Source organism: Crotalus tigris, unplaced genomic scaffold, assembly GCF_016545835.1.
Source record: "Crotalus tigris isolate CLP2741 ecotype Arizona unplaced genomic scaffold, ASM1654583v1 scf7180000018188.699247, whole genome shotgun sequence".
NCBI lineage: Eukaryota > Metazoa > Chordata > Lepidosauria > Squamata > Viperidae > Crotalus > Crotalus tigris.
In genome coordinates this window covers 89001-108437 of record NW_024096873.1, presented here as the reverse complement: position 1 = coordinate 108437, position 19437 = coordinate 89001, and the positions used below count along the sequence as shown (strand labels likewise).

Genomic DNA, 19437 nt, shown 5'->3' with positions numbered 1-19437 from the left:
AGCAAGGTGGTTGTTAATTAACTTTAGCCCAGTTTTACAACCTTTTTTTTTTTGAAACGGTAAATGAATCACTGCAGTTGTTAAGTGAATCACACAGTCCAGCTTGCCCCACTGATTCTCTTTGCCAGAAGCTGGCTGGGACTCTCCCACTGTGGTAAATACACACTGGTTGTCAAGCAGCCAAATTTTGATCATGTGTCTGTGGGGGTGCAAGGTCTGGTTGTAAGTCACTTTTTTCCGTGACTTACATTGTGACTTCAAATGGTTGCTAAATGATTGTAAGTTGAGGACTACCTCTGTATGTGTATATAGTATAGTGTGTGTGTGAGAGAGAGAGAGGGGGGGGGGAGAGAGAGAGAGACAGAGAGAGAGAGACAGAGAGAGAAATGAGGAGAGCCTGTGGCCTAACATGCAAGCTGCCCAGGTTCGAATCTCAGATAGGTATGGCTAGCTGATGAGAGCTAAATAGCTTGAAATAGTTATACTAGTCTCCCTTTAACTCTTTGTCGGCAAAATCTAAATTTAACATAAAATAGTTTGTTGCAGTAGTGTCTGCCTGCATGATAAACAATGCTCCTAAGCAATAAAATAGATTGCTTTGTAGACCGGGTGTTCTGATTTCATCCTGGTGATCACCTTTATTTATTTCACATTATATGTATACCCAGGATTTGTGTTTCTAATGTTATTAAGGATATATATATATCTAATAGTAAAGTTGGAAGGGACCTTGGAGGTCATCTAGTCCAACCCCCTGCTCAGGCAGGAAACCCTATACCATTTGGGAACAAATGCCTGTCCAGTCTCTTCTTAAAAACTTCCAGTGTTGGAGCATTCACCGCTTCTGGAGGCAACTCCTCAACTTACAACAGTTCATTTAGTGACTGTTCAAAGTTACAACGGCACTGAAAAATGTGACTTATGACCGTTTTTCACAGTTATGACCTTTGCAGCTTCAAAATTCAGAGGTTTGGCAACTGATTCATATTTATGATAGTTGCAGGGTCCCGGGGGCGGGGGTCATATAAATCACTTTTTGCAACGTTCCGACAAGCAAAGCCAGATTCACTTAACAACCGGGTTACTATCTTATCAACTGCAGCGATTCACTTAACAACTGTGGCACGGGAGGTCGTAAAATGTGGCAAAACTTACTTAAAAAACATCTACAAATTTTGGACTCAATTGGGCTCGTAAGTCGAGGACTACCTGTACGTGTGTGTGTGTGTGCATGTGTAATATTGCATCTATATAAAAGCTACAATTACGATCTAGAACAGAATTTGTTGGTAGAATGCCCTATTCACGTATTAGCTAGGTTCACATCATGAAGCTAAGCTAGCAGGCAATCTTCTAGTTTTATAACAGAATAACTGAGTTAGAAGGGACTTTGGAGGTCTTCTAGTCCTACCCCCTCCAGGAGACCCTATATGGTTGAGTACAATACATGAATCCAGATGCTGAGGCTTATTTAACAAGCTGTTATTAGAATAAACTGTATATTATTAGCATCACATATTAATCCAGTTACTGAGATTCACTCCTGATAAGTGAACGCATATAAGGAACAGTGCCTTTTCCAGCAATTGCCGTGAATAGGCTGCAGATCAAAGTGGGCCTACTTGGAAGTAAGGTCAATTGAGTGGGATGTCGTTTGAGAAGGTAGGGCTGTAAGTGGCTTGACAGGTTGGGAAACAGAAAATCTCTCTTCTGTGCAGAATTGATTTTAATTCAAAGCCAAAACTCTGCCTTAAATAAATCATTCTGCTTTCGTTTTCTGTACTCCACTCACTTAACTGAGATTTTATAAACCTGATTATTTTATTTTTCCTATGGTCGCCGCCACATTCAGAAACAGAACAACTATGCAAAGTACATCAATCCCAATTAAAATTTAAACATTACAAATATGCTATACCCACATGCACATCAAAATAATAATATTTTAAAGCGAAATAAGCAGCTAAGACGCAATTAAAGAGCTGCTTCTAGATGACATTGCAAAATGGAAACAAATACCAACTATTAGGGTTGCAGACTTGTTTATATCTACCAGCAGAAAGGTCAGCTACTTCTCAAGGGCCTTTTTCTGACTATTTTGAAAGGTCTGGTGTACAGAAACCATTTCATCTATCACCGTAAAATTTGCAAAATTCCATCCTCCCAAGTTTTAAGATTGCTATCTCTCCATTCGACCAGAATTGCTCGTACAAAAGAGACTTATCTAGTAAAAGAGAACTCAGATCTACATTTAGCTCTAGAAAAGATTCACCAATGCCTTGGAGGAATCTGAAAGAGGTTCCCAGTAGAGCACAGAAGGTCATCATTGATTAGACGTTGTCACCCTTTTTGCATCCATTATTTTTTTTAATGCAAATAGCATGTCTAAATTCTCTGAGTAAAAACAATACATCAAGTTCATTGGTTTTGCAACTTTCCTATCCTTAATAGAAGAGGTTTAAGCAGACGGCATGAAAACAATACAATATAGTATATAATGCACTTAAAGAATGGCATCGGGTTAAACATAAACCAACCTTAAAACCTCTCAAGAAAAGGCTTTGCTTTTCATTTTCAGTCTTTCAAATTACCTGTTTGTTGATGCAACTTGTTTGTGAAAGGGAACGGAGCGGTATGTTAAAATAATTTCCCTGTTAGTGTTAGAAATAAATGGTCTATATTCTCTGCATCTAATGCACCTTTCTCTTTCTAGCAGGAGGGAGGGAGGGAGGGAGGAAGGAAGGAAGGAGAGAAAGAGGGAGAGAGGAAAGGAAGGAAGAAGAGAACGAGAGGGAGAGAAGTAAGGAAGGAGAGAAAGAGAGGGAGAGAGGGAAGGAAGGAAGGAAGGAGAGAAAGAGAGGGAAGGAAGGAAGGAGAGAAAGAGAGGGAAGGAAGGAAGGAAGGAAGGAAGGAAGGAAGGAAGGAAGGAAGGAAGGAAGGAAGGAAGGAAGGAAAAGGGAGGGAGGGAGGGAGGGAGGGAGGGAGAAAGAAAGAAAGAAAGAAAGAAAGAAAGAAAGAAAGAAAGAAAGAAAGAAAGAAAGAAAGAAAGAAAGAAATGTTGGTGGCACTGCACTCGCTCCTTAAGATCAGCACACAACACACTTGTAGATATTAATTCCACGACAACACATCCCTAGACCAGATCAAAATAGCTAGATTGTCTTGGATATATTTCAAACCTGGGATTTGGTAAACCCCCCCCCCACACTGCCTAACCCTAACTGTTTGGGACAATCCTGTTTTCCTGCCCTCCTCTCACCACTTCAGTTGCATTTTGCCAATAACAGTCAACTGGTTCCCCCCCCCCCACACACACACACCAGTTCAAAAACAGGCGGAGGGCGATTTAAACAGCCTCCCCCTCCCAGAGAAAAAAATGCATGGCCAGCAGAGAACATACCTTCCGTGGTCCTTTCTCTTCCCTTCCACTTTCTTTGCCTTTGCCCACCCGTGGTGCTTCTTCCCATCACCTGCAGCCCATCCGGTGCTCTTCAGCCGTCAGATCTGCCTGTACTTTTCTGCCCTTCGCCTCCTTCCTGCTCCCGGCTCCCACCGGTGCCTCCTGTTATTTATTCTGAAGTTTTCCCAGTGTACAACAAGAATGCCATCTTTTCTCAAATCACTCCCCTCCGCCGAAGTAACATTTACAGGAAGCAATATTCTCCAAAGCTATGAAGCATGCATTGCCCTAAATTACATCGCCGTTGCCTGCTCGGAGCTCGCACATTTTTGAATACGAAAGCTCCCAGGGATTCTCGTTTCTGCACCGGGAGTGTATCGGCTGCTTCAAAACATTTTCTAACCCAGACACCGAAGTGCCAGCCTTGTCGACCTCATGCTAATCCTAGGCTGGGTGGTGGTTCTTGAGGGAAAGCATGCAAAAAATGGTAGCAGACCATCAACTCTGACCCTTTTCTCTTAACACACGAGACTCCTAAATTCCAGAGGGAATGGGTGAACTCTGACCTGTTTAAAATTAGCTTTGTTTAATGCCTGGTGGGGTGACTCAACAAGCCAATTTCTTTTCTCTCATCCAGAGAGAGGGGGGGAGGGAGGGAGGGGGGGGGGAGAGGAAGAAGGAGAGAGAGAGAGAGAGAGAGAGAGAGAGAGAGAGTGTGTCTTTTTCCTTGCTCCCCGAACCTCTCCATTTCAGAGAACAATGCAACACAACATCCATAAAGAAGTAAATAAAAATGACCAAAGCAAAGCTGGGCTCTAGGTAGGCTTTTCAACACACTCAGCTCTTTATGCTTAGAATCTTCCTTTCATCTTCATGTTTAATTTACAAAGGAACAAGGCTCTTCCTTTCCTTTCCTTTCTTTTCCTTTTCTTTTGTTGAGACTCTAGAAAGAGTACAGAGAAGAGCGACAAAGATGATCAGGGGACTGGAGGCTAAAACATATGAGGAATGGTTGCTGGAATTGGGTATGTCTAGTTTAACGAAGAGAAGGACGAGGGGGGACATGATAGCAGTCTTCCAATACCTCAGGGGCTGCCCCAAAGAAGAGGGAGTCAAGCTATTCTCCAAAGCACCGGAAGGCAGGACAAGAAGCAACAGATGGAAACTAATCAAGGAGAGAAACAACCTAGAAATAAGGAGGAATTTCCTGAAAGTGAGAACAATTAACTAGTGGAACAACCTGTCTCCAGAAGCAGTGAATGCTCCAACACTGGAAGTTTTTAAGAAGAAACTGGACAGCCATTTGTCCAAAATGATATAGGGCAGGGGTAGGCAACCTTGGCTCTTTTATGACTCGTGCATTTCAACTCCCAGAATTCCTGAGTCAGCATAGCTATGCTGACTCAGGAATTCTGGGAGTTGAAGTCCACGAGTCATAAAAGAGCCGAGGTTGCCTACCCCTGGTATAGGGTTACCTGCCTGAGCAAGGGGTTGGACTTGATGACCTTCAAGGTTCCTTCCAACTTTATTATTATTATTGTTGTTGTTGTTGTTGTTGTTCCTTCCTTCCTTTTCTTCACACACACAATCAACTTGACATGATCAAAGAATGCCAGTGTGGAGGGAGGGAAAACCCCTACAAGACAGCCTCATGCTGGTTAGATTTTCTGAGAATGCCAACATAACTGCCATGAATCTTTGAGGAATGTGCAAATATAGAAAGAGACACCCGTTTGCTTCCAATCCGGGTCCAATTCAAGGTGCCATCCAAAGGTGAATGAGGTGCACCAGTTCTCCCATCCCTCTCTAAAAATTCTCTGGGCTTCTAAGACCAGGCAATGGGGCCGCCAGCCTCTCCAGAGCACTGGGTTAACTCAAGGCCATCTCTCACATTCACACTACGATTTAAAAAAAAAAAACTACAGCTAGCATGCCCTCAAGGCACCTGCCCAAAACCCTTTAAACCAAGACAGGGGTGTCCAAACTTGGCAAGTTCAAGACTTGTGGACTTCAGCTCCCATGCTGGCTGGGGAATTTGGGAGTTAAAAATCCACAAGTCTTGAATGGGAGTTGAAGTCCACAAGTCTTAAAGTTGCCAGGTCTGAAGGCCTCCTGCTCTAAGAAAACAATGGCCAATATTTACAGACACAGTCGAGATATAGAAAAGATACGGAAGAATATGGAATTCAAGGGATACCACAACAATTGGATATATTGATAGGTACAGGAAAAAAAATTATAACAAAAGCATATAAACACTTATTAGAGGTAGAAATGGAAAAAGAAATAGGGGAAGGTTCAATGATAGCATGGGCACAGAATGTTGGTCGAAATATAAACTTAGAAGAATGGGGAAAAGTATGGAACGAAAACTGCAAATTAACACTATCGACTGCATGTAAAGAAAATCAGTATAAAATGCTTTATAGGTGGTATCTAACACCGGCGAGATAGGCTAAGATGTACCGTAATTTCCGGCGTAAAGACGACTCGGCGTATAAGACGACCCCCAACTTTGGAACCGATTTGCATGCTTTAGAACAGTGGTTCTCAACCTGTGGGTCGGGACCCCATTTGGGGTCGAACGACCATTTCACAGGGGTCGCCAAACAAGGCTGTCCGCCATTTTTCCCCCTTTTCTTTGGCCACGCCCCTGGCACCCGGTGATGTATAAGTGGTTGGGGGTCACCACAACATGGGGAACTGTATTATGGGGTCGCGGCATTAGAAAGGTTGAGAACCACTGCTTTAGAAAGTTGTCTTATACGTCGGAAAATACAGTACACAAATATGAAACCGGATTGTTGAAAGTGTAAACATAAGGATGGAACATTTTATCATATGTGGTGGCAATGCCCTAAAGCAAGGAAATACTGGGAACAGATAAGGAGATGGCTACAGGAGATAACAGGAGAATAAATTGAATTTAAAGCTGAATTATTTTTATTAGGAATAATAAATCAAAAGATAAAGAAGCAACTCCAATGTATCATTGTACACACAGTAACAGCAGCACGTATTGTCTATGCTCAATGCTGGAAACTTGAAAATATACCAGCTAATGATATGATTATTCATAAGATATTAGAATGTGCCAAGATGTATAAGCTTACACTAGAAATGAAAGGCAAGGAAGAAATAGAATTTTATGAGGTGTGGGATAAGTGGTAGAATTGGTTAGAACAGAGAAACAAAAATGTATAGTATAAATGTAAATAACTGCAAGAGATACATGACACAGTACTGTTAAAAAAAGTTTAATGTTTTGTAAATTGGAAAAATTAAAAATTAAAAGAAAAAGAAAAAGAAAAAAAGAAAACAATGGCCAAGTGCTCAACTTGATGTGCCAAATCTAACTGACTTGTTCCCAATCTTCAGTCTCCCCACTTGTTCTCCGTTGTCCCTACAGCCCTCTCTGACCACAGCTGTGGACTGCCGAGAACTGTAGTTTTGGTGTCCTGCTGATCTGAGGCAAGAAAGACACAGAAACTAGAGAGAAAGGAATAAAGAGGGCTTTAATCTATTTTAAAAGCAAAGTGGTCCATCTAAAAATCCATCGATGGCATCTTCCACCAGCAAAGCTTGCTAAGATGTTCCAGAACAATTCGCCAACATGCTGAAAATGTAAAAAAGTACATGGAACATATTATCATTTATGGTGGACATGCCCAGTTGCGAAAAAATATTGGACTACAATAAGAGGATGGATTGAAGAAATAATAGACCAACCCGTAGACTGGAAACCAGAGATCTTTTTGCTGGGTATTCTAAACAGAAAATATAGTAAAGAAATATGGTACTTAATTTTACATATAATAACGGCGGCAAGAATAGCATATGCACAGTGCTGGAAAAATGAGAATATACCATCAGAGGAAGAAGTGATAAGAAAAATCCTGGACTGTGCTGAGATGGACAAATTAACAAAAGAGATTAAAGAAAAGGAAGACACAGAGTACTATCTAACATGGAACAAGTGGTATGACTGGTGGGAGACTAGAAATAATAGAGGAGAATAAATATGGAAAGATCAAAAGTGAAAATATGTGTATAATAATGTATAATAATAATAATATGAATTATTCTTTGTAAGAAGTAGAGTATGAAGGAAGAAAAAATGTAAATAAGAAACAACGGGGCAATAAGGACAAATATTCTAAAGAAGAATAAGGGGGAGAAAATAATAGAAGATTAACGTTACGTAATCACTGTTTAAAAAAAAGGGGAGGAGTATATACTGTGTATGTATGTGTGTTATGTTTCGTTTCGTTTCGTTGGTTTAAAAATTAAAAAAAAAATCCATCGAGGAAAGACAAAACCTTGCCTATATTGCTATCACAGCTTCTCTTCATGCAGCCACTGCCTTTCCCCAAAACAGGAAGGATCTTAACTCCTATCAAAATACAAGTAGTCCTCCACTTACGACGACAACTGAGCCCCAAATTTCTGATGCTCAGCGAGACAGTTGTTCAGTGACTTTTGCCCCATTTTACAACCTTTTTGGCCACGGTTATTAAATGAATCGCTGCAGTTGTTAAGTTAGTAACATGGTTGTGTTAAGTGAATCTGGCTTCCCCATTGACTTTGTTCGTTCAGAGGGTCGTAAAAGGAGATCACATGACCTCGGGACACTGCGACCGTCGTAAATATGAGTCAGTTGCCCAGCATCTGTATTTTGTTCCGGTGACCATGGAGATGCTGCAATGGTTGTAAGTGTGAAAAACGGTTGTAAGTCACTTTTTTTTAGTGCGGTTGTAACTTTGAACACTCACTAAACGAATGGGTGTAAGTCAAGGACTACAGGTATTCCCAGTGTTTGCTCTGGTGAGCTTATAATAATAATAATAATAAAATTGGAAGGGACCTTGGAGGTCATCTAGTCCAATCCCCTGCTCAGGCAGGAAACCCTATACCATTTCAGACAAATGGCTGTCCAGTCTCTTCTTAAAAACTTCCAGTGTTGGAGCAGGTTGTTCCACTGGTTAATTGTTCTAACTGTCAGGAAGTTTCTCCTTAGTTCTAGGTTGCTTCTCTCCTTGATTAGTTTCCATCTGTTGCTTCTTGTCCTGTCTTCAGGTGCTTTGGAGAATAGCTTGACTCCCTCTTCTTTGCGGCAGCCCCTGAGACACTGGAACACTGCTATCATGTCCCCCCTCGTCCTTCTCTTCATTAAACTAGACATTCCCAATTCCAGCAACCATTCCTTACTTTCAGGTGAGAACATCATCTCTTTCCCAGAATGGAGGAATGGCTGTTGACAATGTTGGAGTTTCTGAAAATGGATAAATTAACTTCTTTGTTCAGAGGAAAAAAAATATATTCACATTTATGGCTGACTGGAAACCCCTTATAGATGTTTTGCATGAAGCAACACACAAAAAAAGTAATTATGGCTTGTGGTTTTGATGATTAAGGGGGGAAAACTGGATAATGGAAAAAGTGAGCTTTTTTAATAATCGCAGAGCAAGAGATAATTTTGTAATTGTACTTAGATTTCCTGCAAAGAAAATCAAAAAGACAGACTTTCTCTGTCTTTTCTACTCTTTTTTTCTGCACTTTCATTTTCCTTCTTTCTTTCCTTGCTTCCTTTACTCTTTTATTACTACTTTGAGCTTCTTTTTATGTTCTTTGTAAAACGTTTAATCGAACTTATTTTAAAAAGAACATCAAATCCTTGCGAGTTTTGGCTACATCTGTTGCATTTCAGCCATTACTTTTGTTTAAAGCTAGTTTATTCCAAACTTTCTAGTGCAGGGATAGGCAACCTTGGCTCTTTTATGACTCATGGACCGCATAGCTGATTGTTGGTATTCTCTCCTCATCTAAATAGTGGAACCGTCCTTCCAAGGTATACTTGGAGAATCTAAATACTAGGTCCAGATGGAGCCCGTTATGGATAATATCTAGCTTCAACCCAAGGAGGATTTTGGTCACCATATCACAAAAAAGATGTTGAGAGTTTGGAAAAAATGCAGAGAAGAGGAACTAAGATGATCAAAGGCCTGGAGATTAAAACATACGAAGAACAGCTATGGACTAGGATTGGGCTAGTCCAGGGGTAAGCAACCTTGGCTCTTTTATGACTCGTGGACTTCAACTCCCAGAATTCCTGAGCCAGCATGGCTAAGCATGGAAACCTCTCCCTTTCCCCTCAGCATGGTTGGCTCAGGAATTCTGGGAGTTGAAGTCTACGAGTCATAAAAGAGCCAAGTTGCCTACCCCTGGGCTAGTGTAAAGAAAAGAAGAAATAGGGGAGACATGATAGCAGTGTTCCAGCATCTGAGGGGCTGCCACAAAGCAGAGGGGGTCATATTGTTCACCAAAGCACCAGAGGGAAGGACGAAAAACAATGGTTGGAAATTGATCAAGGAAAGAAGCAACCTGGAATTAAGGAAAAACTTCCTGACAGTGATGACAATCAACCAGTGGAACAGCTTACCCCCAGAAATCATCGGCGCTCCATCACTGGAGATTTTTAAGAAGAGACTGGACATTCACCTGTCTGAGATGGTATAGGTTCTCCTGCTTGAGCAGGGGGCTAGACTAGAAGACCTCCAAGGTCCCTTCCAGCTCTGTTCTATTCTAAACAGTAAGAAATGTCCAAGCAGTCTAGAAGGGTTTTAGCACAGCAATATGCTGATTATGAAATTCAGCAGTTAAAAAATGTTTGTACATCCGAGATAAAAAGTTCACGATAAGCTGCATTCCTGCAGAGGAAAAAGAATGCTGTTAACAACACAAAAGATCGTTCTCAAACCACAACTGGTCTCAACATATCTGTGACATTGGGAATAAACACAGAGCTTAATCTATCTTAGACAAGGGGATCGCCAAATGATTTACCGCTGCTAAAAACCCGGAGCCAGACGTCTAAATTGGCACACTGTTAGATGACACAAGGGCCATGTTCACAGAGCACACAAGAGTAGCCTGACTTTATTTGGATAGCTTGCAGTTCATTGTGTCATGGGAATCTCAGTCTTTGCATGTTGTGTGAACCAGGCCAACTTACCGAGTCAATATTCTCAGGCTTCATACCTGGGCTACATCATAGCTCTCCAGACTCTAGGTTCAGTTCCTGCCTAGGCTTGCCAGAAGACTCCTAAGCATCTCAGCTAAAGCCAAAATTTATTTACCAACAAGAATAAATACTCAAACACCACAGACTGTTTACTATATTTCGCAGAGGTCAGACACTATATCGACTTATGTTTCAGCATTAAACTTCTAGACTTCTTCCTGCCTTTCCAAATTACCCAATAACTTGGCAGTCATTGGTGGCCTCAATTGCCATTTACATATGCTTATATAATGGCTCTCTCTAATCTGGAAAGGAGTGGTTTCCAACTTGCCAACCAACTTGTCAACCTGCCTTTACTGTACCCCTTATCTCTTTCCTCCTTCTGACCTGAGTCTAGAAGTATCTCTATCTTCCCTCGTTCTCTTCAAGGGCAACTGAAGAGGATTGGGTAGAATATAGAACATAATCATAATACAGTTGGAAGGGACCTTGAATTTGGAAGGGACCTAGGCTAGAAAGAATGGGAATGGGAATGGAATGGAGTGTTGTGGAATGGAGTGGAGTAGAGTAGAGTAGAGTAGAGTAGAATAGAGTAGAGTGGAGTGGAGTGGAGTGGAGTGGAATGGAGTGGAGGAGTGGAGTGGAGTGGTGTAGAGAGTGGAGTGGAGTGGAGTGGAGTGGAGTGAGGTAGGGTAAGGTAGGGTAGGGTGGGGTAGAATAGAATAAAGTAGAGTGGAGTGGAGTGGAGTGGAGTGGAGTGGAGTGGAGTGGAATGGAATAGAATAGAATAGAATAGAATAGAATAGAATAGAATAGAATAGAATAGAATAGAATAGAATAGAATAGAATAGAAGCTGGAAGGGGCCTTGGAGGAGAATGAAGAAGAAAAGGAGGGGCAAATAAAGCTTTTCAATGAGGTCTAATTAATTCCTTCAGACAGGCTATCTTTGCTCGTGACATTGGATAATTGTGTTTTACAGGAATCTAGGCATAAGATTGATTATGCAGTCACATGGGGGGGGAGGGGGGAAGATCTATTTCCATCTTTCCAAACACATCAGCCCACATACAGTACATATCAGGTAAATGGCTGAGCTTAATAAGGGGTCCGCAACCTTTGGGGAATCAAAACTGAGATCATCCTGGTCCTTATGAACATGAGGATTGTGAGTTTATAACAAGTCCATTCAAAACACCTTTGGGAAAAGTACAGGTAATCCTAAAATGGCTGACCCCTGCCCCCCCAATCACATGACCCCATTTTAGGCCCTTCGCAAACAGCCTATATTTATGACCATTTGTAGCATCACATGACCACATTTTACATCGTTTTACCTGAAAACCAGCATCTTATTTAGCATTTTTATTTCCTTTAGCATCTTATGACTCTGTTTGTTCTTTGTACCTGATGATTTATGCTGATTGTTTTTATTTGGTATCTTATGACTATCACAAAACAGAGTGTTGTATCTTATGATTCATGATGATTGTGTTATGATTATGATCATGATTTATCACTTGTTGATAAAGAGCTTATTTACCAGAGATTCCTTGGGTATCCAATCACACTTGGCCAATTAAGCATTCTATTCTATTCTATTCTATTCTATTCTATTCTATTCTATTCTATTCTATTCTATTCTATTCCTGTTTCTATTCCTGTTCCTCTTTCTACTCTACTCTACTCTACTCTACTCTACTCTACTCTACTCTACTCTACTCTACTCTACTCTATCTGTTCTATTCTATTCCATTCCCTGTTGTTCTGTTTTGTCTTGCTCTATTCTATTCTATTCTATTCTATTCTATTCTATTCTATTCTATTCTATTCTATTCTATTCTATTCTATTCTATTCTATTCTGTTTTTCTTGTTTTTGACAAAACCGGTGCATAGTAAATCGTTGGATCCCTAAACAATTGCAGCATTTGCTTAAGGACCACTCCAAAAAAATGTCGTAAATAAGGTCAATCTCATGGGTGACCTCATTTACCCCAGTCACAGTTTACAACAGTAATGGGAAGTCTCCGTTGTAGTCATAACTCAAGGACTACCTGTATAAAGTCAGAGATGTGGGTGAGGGAAAAGGAGGAGAATAAAGGCAATAATTGTCATTTCATTTCCTAATGTTACTCTGCCATCATTTTTTTTCAGTATTCCATCAATTTCTAAGCAGAGCTGGATTAACATTGTTAAAGTCTGTGCGGAACCTTGATGAATATTTCATCTCGTCATTCCTCTTTGGACTGGTCAAGTAAGCCTCTAAATCAGCATTTCTCAACCTTAGCAACTTTAAGATGCGTGGACGTCAACTCCCAGAATTCCCCAGCCAGCATGGCTGGCTGGGGAATTCTGGGAGTTGACGTCCACGCATCTTAAAGTTGCTAAGGTTGAGAAATATTACTCTACATGCCTGTCCTAGTGATAGATTTTGCAGATAGATTTTGACAAGATTCTCAAAATTAACTCTCAGGCCTGCCACAACATTTGCATAGTTGTTTAACCCTGGGCAGGTCTGAGTCAGAAGAGGGGTGGATTCCCATTTTCTATCTCCCTAATTTATATATCGCCGGTAAGTTGGGTTGCTGGAAGACAGCTGGTATCAAGGAAGTGGTTAATTCACACTGAGAAGTGAAAGCAGAACATTTGCTTGGATTCTCACCATATTGGTCAGTCAAGGTGGCAGACACTGTAGCTTAGAGCAACAGCTCCAGAGTCTTGGGCTGTCAGTCAATCCTAATAAAGCTGGAAGGGACCTTGGAGGTCTTCTAATCCAACCCCTTGCTCGTGCAGGAGACCCTATACAATTTGAGACAAGGGGCTGTCCAGTTAAAAACCTCCAGGGATAAAGCACCCACAACCTCTGAAGGCTAGGACTAGTACAAGCCAAACCAGTAAACCTGCCTGGCTAACTGGTTCAACAGACTGGTCTGTTTGGGTCATCCCTAGATCTGGATACTGAAACAAGGCAATGGTGATTTGAGTAAAGACTAGGCCAGGGGTAGGCAACCTTGGCTCTTTTATGACTCCTGGACTTCAACTCCCAGAATTCCTGAGCCAGAATGGCTCAGTTTGGAAACCTCTCCATTTCCTCTCAGCATGGCTGGCTCAGGAATTCTGGGAGTTGAAATCCATGAGTCATAAAAGAGTCAAGGTTACCTATCTCTGGCCTAGGCCTAGCCGCTTTATGACTCGTGGACTTCAATTCCCAGAATTCCTGAGCCAGCATGGCTCAGCTTGGAAATCTCTCCTTTTCCCCTCAGCATGGCTGGCTCAGGAATTCTGGGAGTTGAAGTCCACGAGTCATAAAAGAGCCAAGGTTGCCTACCCCTGGCCTAGGGGAATGCAATTAACTAATGGAATGCAGAAGTTGTGGGTGCCCCATTGCTGGAGGCTTTTAACAAGAGACTGGATGGCCAGCTGTCTGAAATGGTGTAGGATCTCTTGCTCAAGCAGGGGGTTGGACTAGAAGACCTCCAAGGTCCCTTCCAACTCTGTTATTTTATGTCCTAGGTTCAATGAGGATTGACTCACACTTCAATCCTAGGCAATGGCTATTACCCTACTTATACATTGTCAGGTCCCTGCTTGATTTTGGCAGAAAATCATAGATTCTCCAGACCCTTATGCTCCCAGCTAAATTTGGCAGAAGGCACCCATGTACCTAGACACGGTTAAAATTTTAATTGCAGACAGAGAATGGGTGTCCACTGCAATGCAAGAATGTCGGCGTCTTTGTATATGTCTGTTTCTTCCTCCTGGTCTTCTGAATTAATGAACGCTTGGGGGGATGTTGATAGCTTTGGAAAGGGCAGAAATATAATGGCTCCATCTAGCCTGGGAACCACAAATTCCTGTCTCATCCTCCTCCACTGTCCGAATACAGTTAGTCCTTGACTTACTACCACAACCCAGGCGAGAATTTCCACTGCTAAGCAAGTTGGTTGTGAAGTGAACCGCGCCCGACTTTGTGACCTGTTTTGCCCCAATTAAGGGAATCACGGCAGTCGTTAAGCAACTGTCAATCACATCGCCCCAGGACACTGTAACTGTCATAAGTGCATACCGGTTGCCAAGCACCCAAATTTTGGATCACGTGATCTTGGGGATGCTGTGATGGTCGTAAGTACAAGAACTGGTTATATGTCACTTGTTTCAGTGCCAGTGTAACTTTGAATGGTCACTAAATGAATGGTTGTAAATTGAGGATTATCTGTAATAGGGATTATTGGTCTGGGTACCTCACATTAAATGGACACATCAATTGTGTTTTGTTTAATATCAAGCATCTCATGCAAGCTAAGCCTCCACACATTTTATCCTCACTGGAAAGCTTTCAAGACGAGACTGGACTGCCCTCTGTCAGAAATAGTGTAGGGTCCCCTGTTTGGGCGGGGGTTAGACTAGATGACCTACAAGTTCCCTTCCAACTCTGTTATTCTATTCTATTCTATTCTATTCTATTCTATTCTATTCTATTCCATTCCATATATTCTATTCTATGCTATGCTATGCTATGCTATGCCATGCCATGCCATGCCATGCCATGCCATTCTATTATTTCATTGAAGTGGCTCTTAAGACCACCTCTATGTTGTGAAATGTATTAGGGCAGATAAAATACCCTTCTCTGAACTGAGGTCTACTTCTAGTGACTTCACTGAATTGCTCATTAGTTTTCTTGGTAGCAGTACAGAAGGAGATTCCTCTTGTCTTCTTTTTGTCTTCTTCCAAGAAGTTTCTTCAACATCCCACATCTAAATCAAAGCCCATGTATTCCCCGGGGATCCTTGGTCCAAAGTGTAACAAGTCTTAGTTTCCAAGACCAGTCCAGGTGGAACAAGACCGCATTCTTTAACCATCATTAGAATCAACAGGCATTTTTTCCCACATCTATCCATAAGTCTGAATGACATTCAGCAGGATGGCAGAACTTGAGTCCTTCGTCGTGGGTCAAAAACTTTAGGCCAGGGGTCCCCAACCCCCCAATCCATGGACCGGTACCGGGCTGTGGCATGCCAGCAACCGAGCTGCACAAACAAGCAAAGCCCCATCCACGGGATGCAGGCAGCACACAAAACCACACCCCCTACGGTCCATGGAAAAAGCTCTCTCCAGGGAATCGGTCCCCGGTGCCCAAAAGGTTGTGGACCTCTGCTTTAGGCTACACACTTATCTTAGTCCCATGGAGCAAGGAACGAGAATTCTTGCCTCTTCGGTTGAGTTGGGTAGAAGCAGTACAGGTACAACCATTCGTTTAAGGACCATTTGTAGTTACAACGGCACTGAAAAAAGTTACTTAGGACCATCGCATCAACCCCATGTTCACGGATTCAAAATTCAGACGCTTGGCAACTAGTTCGTATTTATAACAATCACACGATCCCCTTTTGCAATCTTCTGACAAGCAAAGTCAATGGGGAAGCCAGATTCACTTAACAACCGTGTTACTTAATGACTTAACAGCTTAACAACTGCAGTGATTCACTGGCAAAAAAGACAATTAAAATGGGGCAACACTCACTTAACGACTGTCTCACTTAGCAATGGAAATTTTGGGTCATAAGTCAAGGACTATCTGTAGAGATTATCACGCATGGGGAACAAAGGGGCAACTGATTAAATTCCTTCTCTCATGCAGACCCCAAGCATCCCAGAATTTCATTTGTGTCAACTCTGTTTGTTTAACGAGTAGAAAAGAGACAAAAGGATACTTCAGAAAGCACAGCTCTTCAATTAACATTTTAGTCTAATCTTTATATATATAATTGGCAGAGACAAAAGTTTCACTACTGGATTTTGGGTTCATGGACCTCAGGGTGAGGATTCAGTACTAATGACTGCACTGTTTTCTGTAGGCACACAAAAAAAAGAGAGGAATGTTTGCTTCTTAGGAAACTGGTGAATATTTGAATTTTTTTCCCAGATGACTTTAAGTCCTACAACATCTCAAAGCAGATTAGCAAAGGAACAACCTGAGCCGGTCAATCGTTGTTTGCTTTTCCAACAGTGCCTGAAAACTAATTGTATCTCAGGAGGATTTATGAAGTTTGTCCATGACGGTGTCTCCCATATTTTTCCCCTTAAAGCTCAAATATTATGATGAAATCAGTTTAATAAGGGAAAAAAATGTCCTTCTATTTATGCTAACCAAATGCAGAAGGTAAGTATGCTATATTGGGAGAGGATCACATTAGGCTTATCAACGCGGGAGCTGTTGAAAGCTGAGATGCCACATTTAAAAAACAAAGTGAACAATTTAGTACTATGAACCTAGTTCAGTGGTTCTCAACCTGTGGGTCGGGACCCCATTTGGGGTCGAACGACCATTTCACGGGGGTCGCCAAACAACGCAGTCCGCCATTTTTTTCCCCTTTTCCTTAGCTGTGCTACTCCCTTTCATTCTATTGGCTTTTGAAAGCCAATAGAATAGACTCTCTTGAATAGAGTCTAATTCTATTGGCTTTCAAAAGCCAATAGGAATTGTCCAGGCTGTCTCTGCCCTGCTGAGCCCACCAAAAGTCCCATTCTGCAAATGGTGCTGCACCAATTGAGTAGTCCTCAACTTACGACCGGTTGAGTAGTCCTCGACTTACGACCGGTTGGGGGGGGGTCGCGGCATTAAAAATGTTGAGAACCACTGACCTAGTTGAATATCCAGAGACTTAAATCCAGACTTCAAACAGAGCTGCCATTCTTGATGGACCCAAGAATCCTTCTTCAATTTCACTTTTCCAAAGTCCAGGGTTTCAAGGAATTCATTCCTTAACATTTGGATCATTTCTTATTTGGGTCATTTCTGTTGCCAATCACGGGTGATTTCACGGATGTATTGAAAATATTTCCATGATATCAGAATTACAAAGTTACAGAGCTGGAAGGGACGTTGGAGGTTTTCTACTTCAATCCCCTGCTCAAGCAGCAGACCCTCCACCAGGGGTAGGCAACCTCGGCTCTTTTATGACTCATGGACTTCAACTCCCAGCATTCCTGAGTCAGTAGTCCTCGACTTACGACCGGTTGGGGGGTCGCGGCATTAAAAATGTTGAGAACCATAGCTGACTCAGGAATGCTGGGAGTTGAAGTCCAGGAGTCCAACAGTCATAAAAGAGCCGAGGTTGCCTACCCCTGCTCTCTACCATCCCAGACAAATGACTGTCCAATCTTTTTTTTTAAAACCTCCAGTGATGGAGCACCCACAGCTTCTGGAGGCAAGCCCTTCCACTGATTAATTGTTCTCACTGTCAGGAAATTTCTCCTTAGATCTAGGTTGCTTCTCTCTTACTTGAACTTCCATCCATTACTTCTTGTCTTGCTTCAGGTGCTTTGGAGAACAGGTTGACCTCTATAGCAGTGTCAAAGAAGTTAGACCACTGCCTGCTTCTGGGATAATTCTGGAATCTCAAGGTTATCTATTTCAGGGCTTTTCAACGAGTGGTACAGGTACCACCTGTGGTACATTGGCACCTGGCAGGTGGTATGCGACCATCCTAGAAAAGTGGTAGCGGGGGAGGGAAATGAGCTGAACTGGTGGCAGCACCAGACAAGCCTGAGCGAGAGATGGCTGGAGCTGCAGGGCTGTCAGGGCTCAGCGGAAGCACCAGGATCAGCACTTCTTCGGGATTGTCAGGGCGTGGCGCTGATCATGGTGCTTCTGCTGTCAGCTGGAAAGCAGCACTGATCCTGGTGCTTCTGCTGAGCTCAGAAGAAGCACGATCAGCTGGAATGTTGCAGCATCTCCAAGGTCTTGTGATTTACATTCAGATGTTTGGCAATTGATTCATATTTATGACTGTCACAGTGTCCCAGCAGATGGGAATAAAAACCAAACACCCCCACCCCACCCCCGCTGCCAATCTCAACATAAATGCTCACAACAATGAAAACCTTGGACAGGAGGAAGAGCGCCATCAGGTAGGCAGACGTCTTGCTCGGCTGTGGCTTGGGGGGCACTTTTTTCAGTGCCATTGTAACTTCGAACAGTCACTAAGCGAACTGTTGTAAGTCAAGGACTACCTGTACTTTATTATTTATACTTTCCTTTTCTTTTTTTTTTTTTTTTGGTCATCAAGTTTTTGACACCATGCTAGGCAACTGGTGGTACTCGGATGTTGCCATATCCTAAAAATGGTACAATGGGTGAAAAGGTTGAAAAGCCCTGATCTATTTACCTTGGAATTGCTTGCTAGTCTCAACTATTAACATTCAACCGCTAACAAAGTATTTAAACACTGAACTACTAGCAAAGGTTGTCCTTTGTTAACATGAACATCTAGAGAAGATCCAATAGGCGCCAACATCTACAGTGATTGGCGCTACAAAATCCAGGGCAATTATTATGCCTTGGCTTAATTTTCGGTCTGTAAAATGGAAGCAGGACACAACTATTTTCTCCATTTTCTCCAAACTAGGAATACATGAACCTCCCTGGTTTTCTGGCTCCCATCCTTGCTGGTTTAGTTACAGATGTCTGCAAACACACACACACACACACACACACACACACATAAACACACATCACATTGTTTTGACCAGTTTTGACCTCTCCTGCCTGGGTAGTTCAGACAGAGTAATTAGCCAGTCTCCATCTGGGTTCACTAAACACCTGAGCTTCTTTTCTGAACGGCAAAGAGCCAAGTTAGATAGGAAAAAGCAGCTGTCATTTTTGGCTTCTACCTCAGCAGGAGCAACAATATTTAACAACCTACTTACTATTATTCTAGTGCTAAGAATCTTTGGATTTATAAAATTCTCAAAATCCAAGAGGCGTTTTATTTTTTTATTTTTTTGTATTAATGTAGTTAGTCCCACAATTTTTTTTTTTAATGACAAAGGTTTTGCTCAATGGAAGACAGAACTGGTCGTTGGGGATGACTCTATGCCTGTCTTCACAAGTGAAGGGACCCAGGACAGAAACACATCCTACAGCCAAGAAGGATCCACACCCATTTGCACTGCTCAGGTGACCCTCAGGGTACAGGCAAACCTCCAAGTGGCCTCAATGACCCTCTAAAACA

General features: G+C 42.0%; 1 protein-coding gene across 2 annotated transcripts in view; it reads right to left on the bottom strand.

Moving 5' to 3' along the window:
- The window catches only part of LOC120310461 (transcription factor SOX-5-like), a 594954-nt gene that overhangs the window by 545786 nt on the left and 29731 nt on the right, over positions 1 to 19437 (bottom strand). The window contains exon 1 of one of the 2 annotated variants that reach the window (XM_039348880.1): positions 3401 to 3889. The exons of the other annotated variant lie outside the window; for it this stretch is intronic. The gene's annotated coding sequence lies outside the window, so the exon portion shown is untranslated. Of the gene's footprint in view, positions 1 to 3400; positions 3890 to 19437 lie in introns of those variants that run through there. 2 annotated transcript variants of the gene reach the window in all.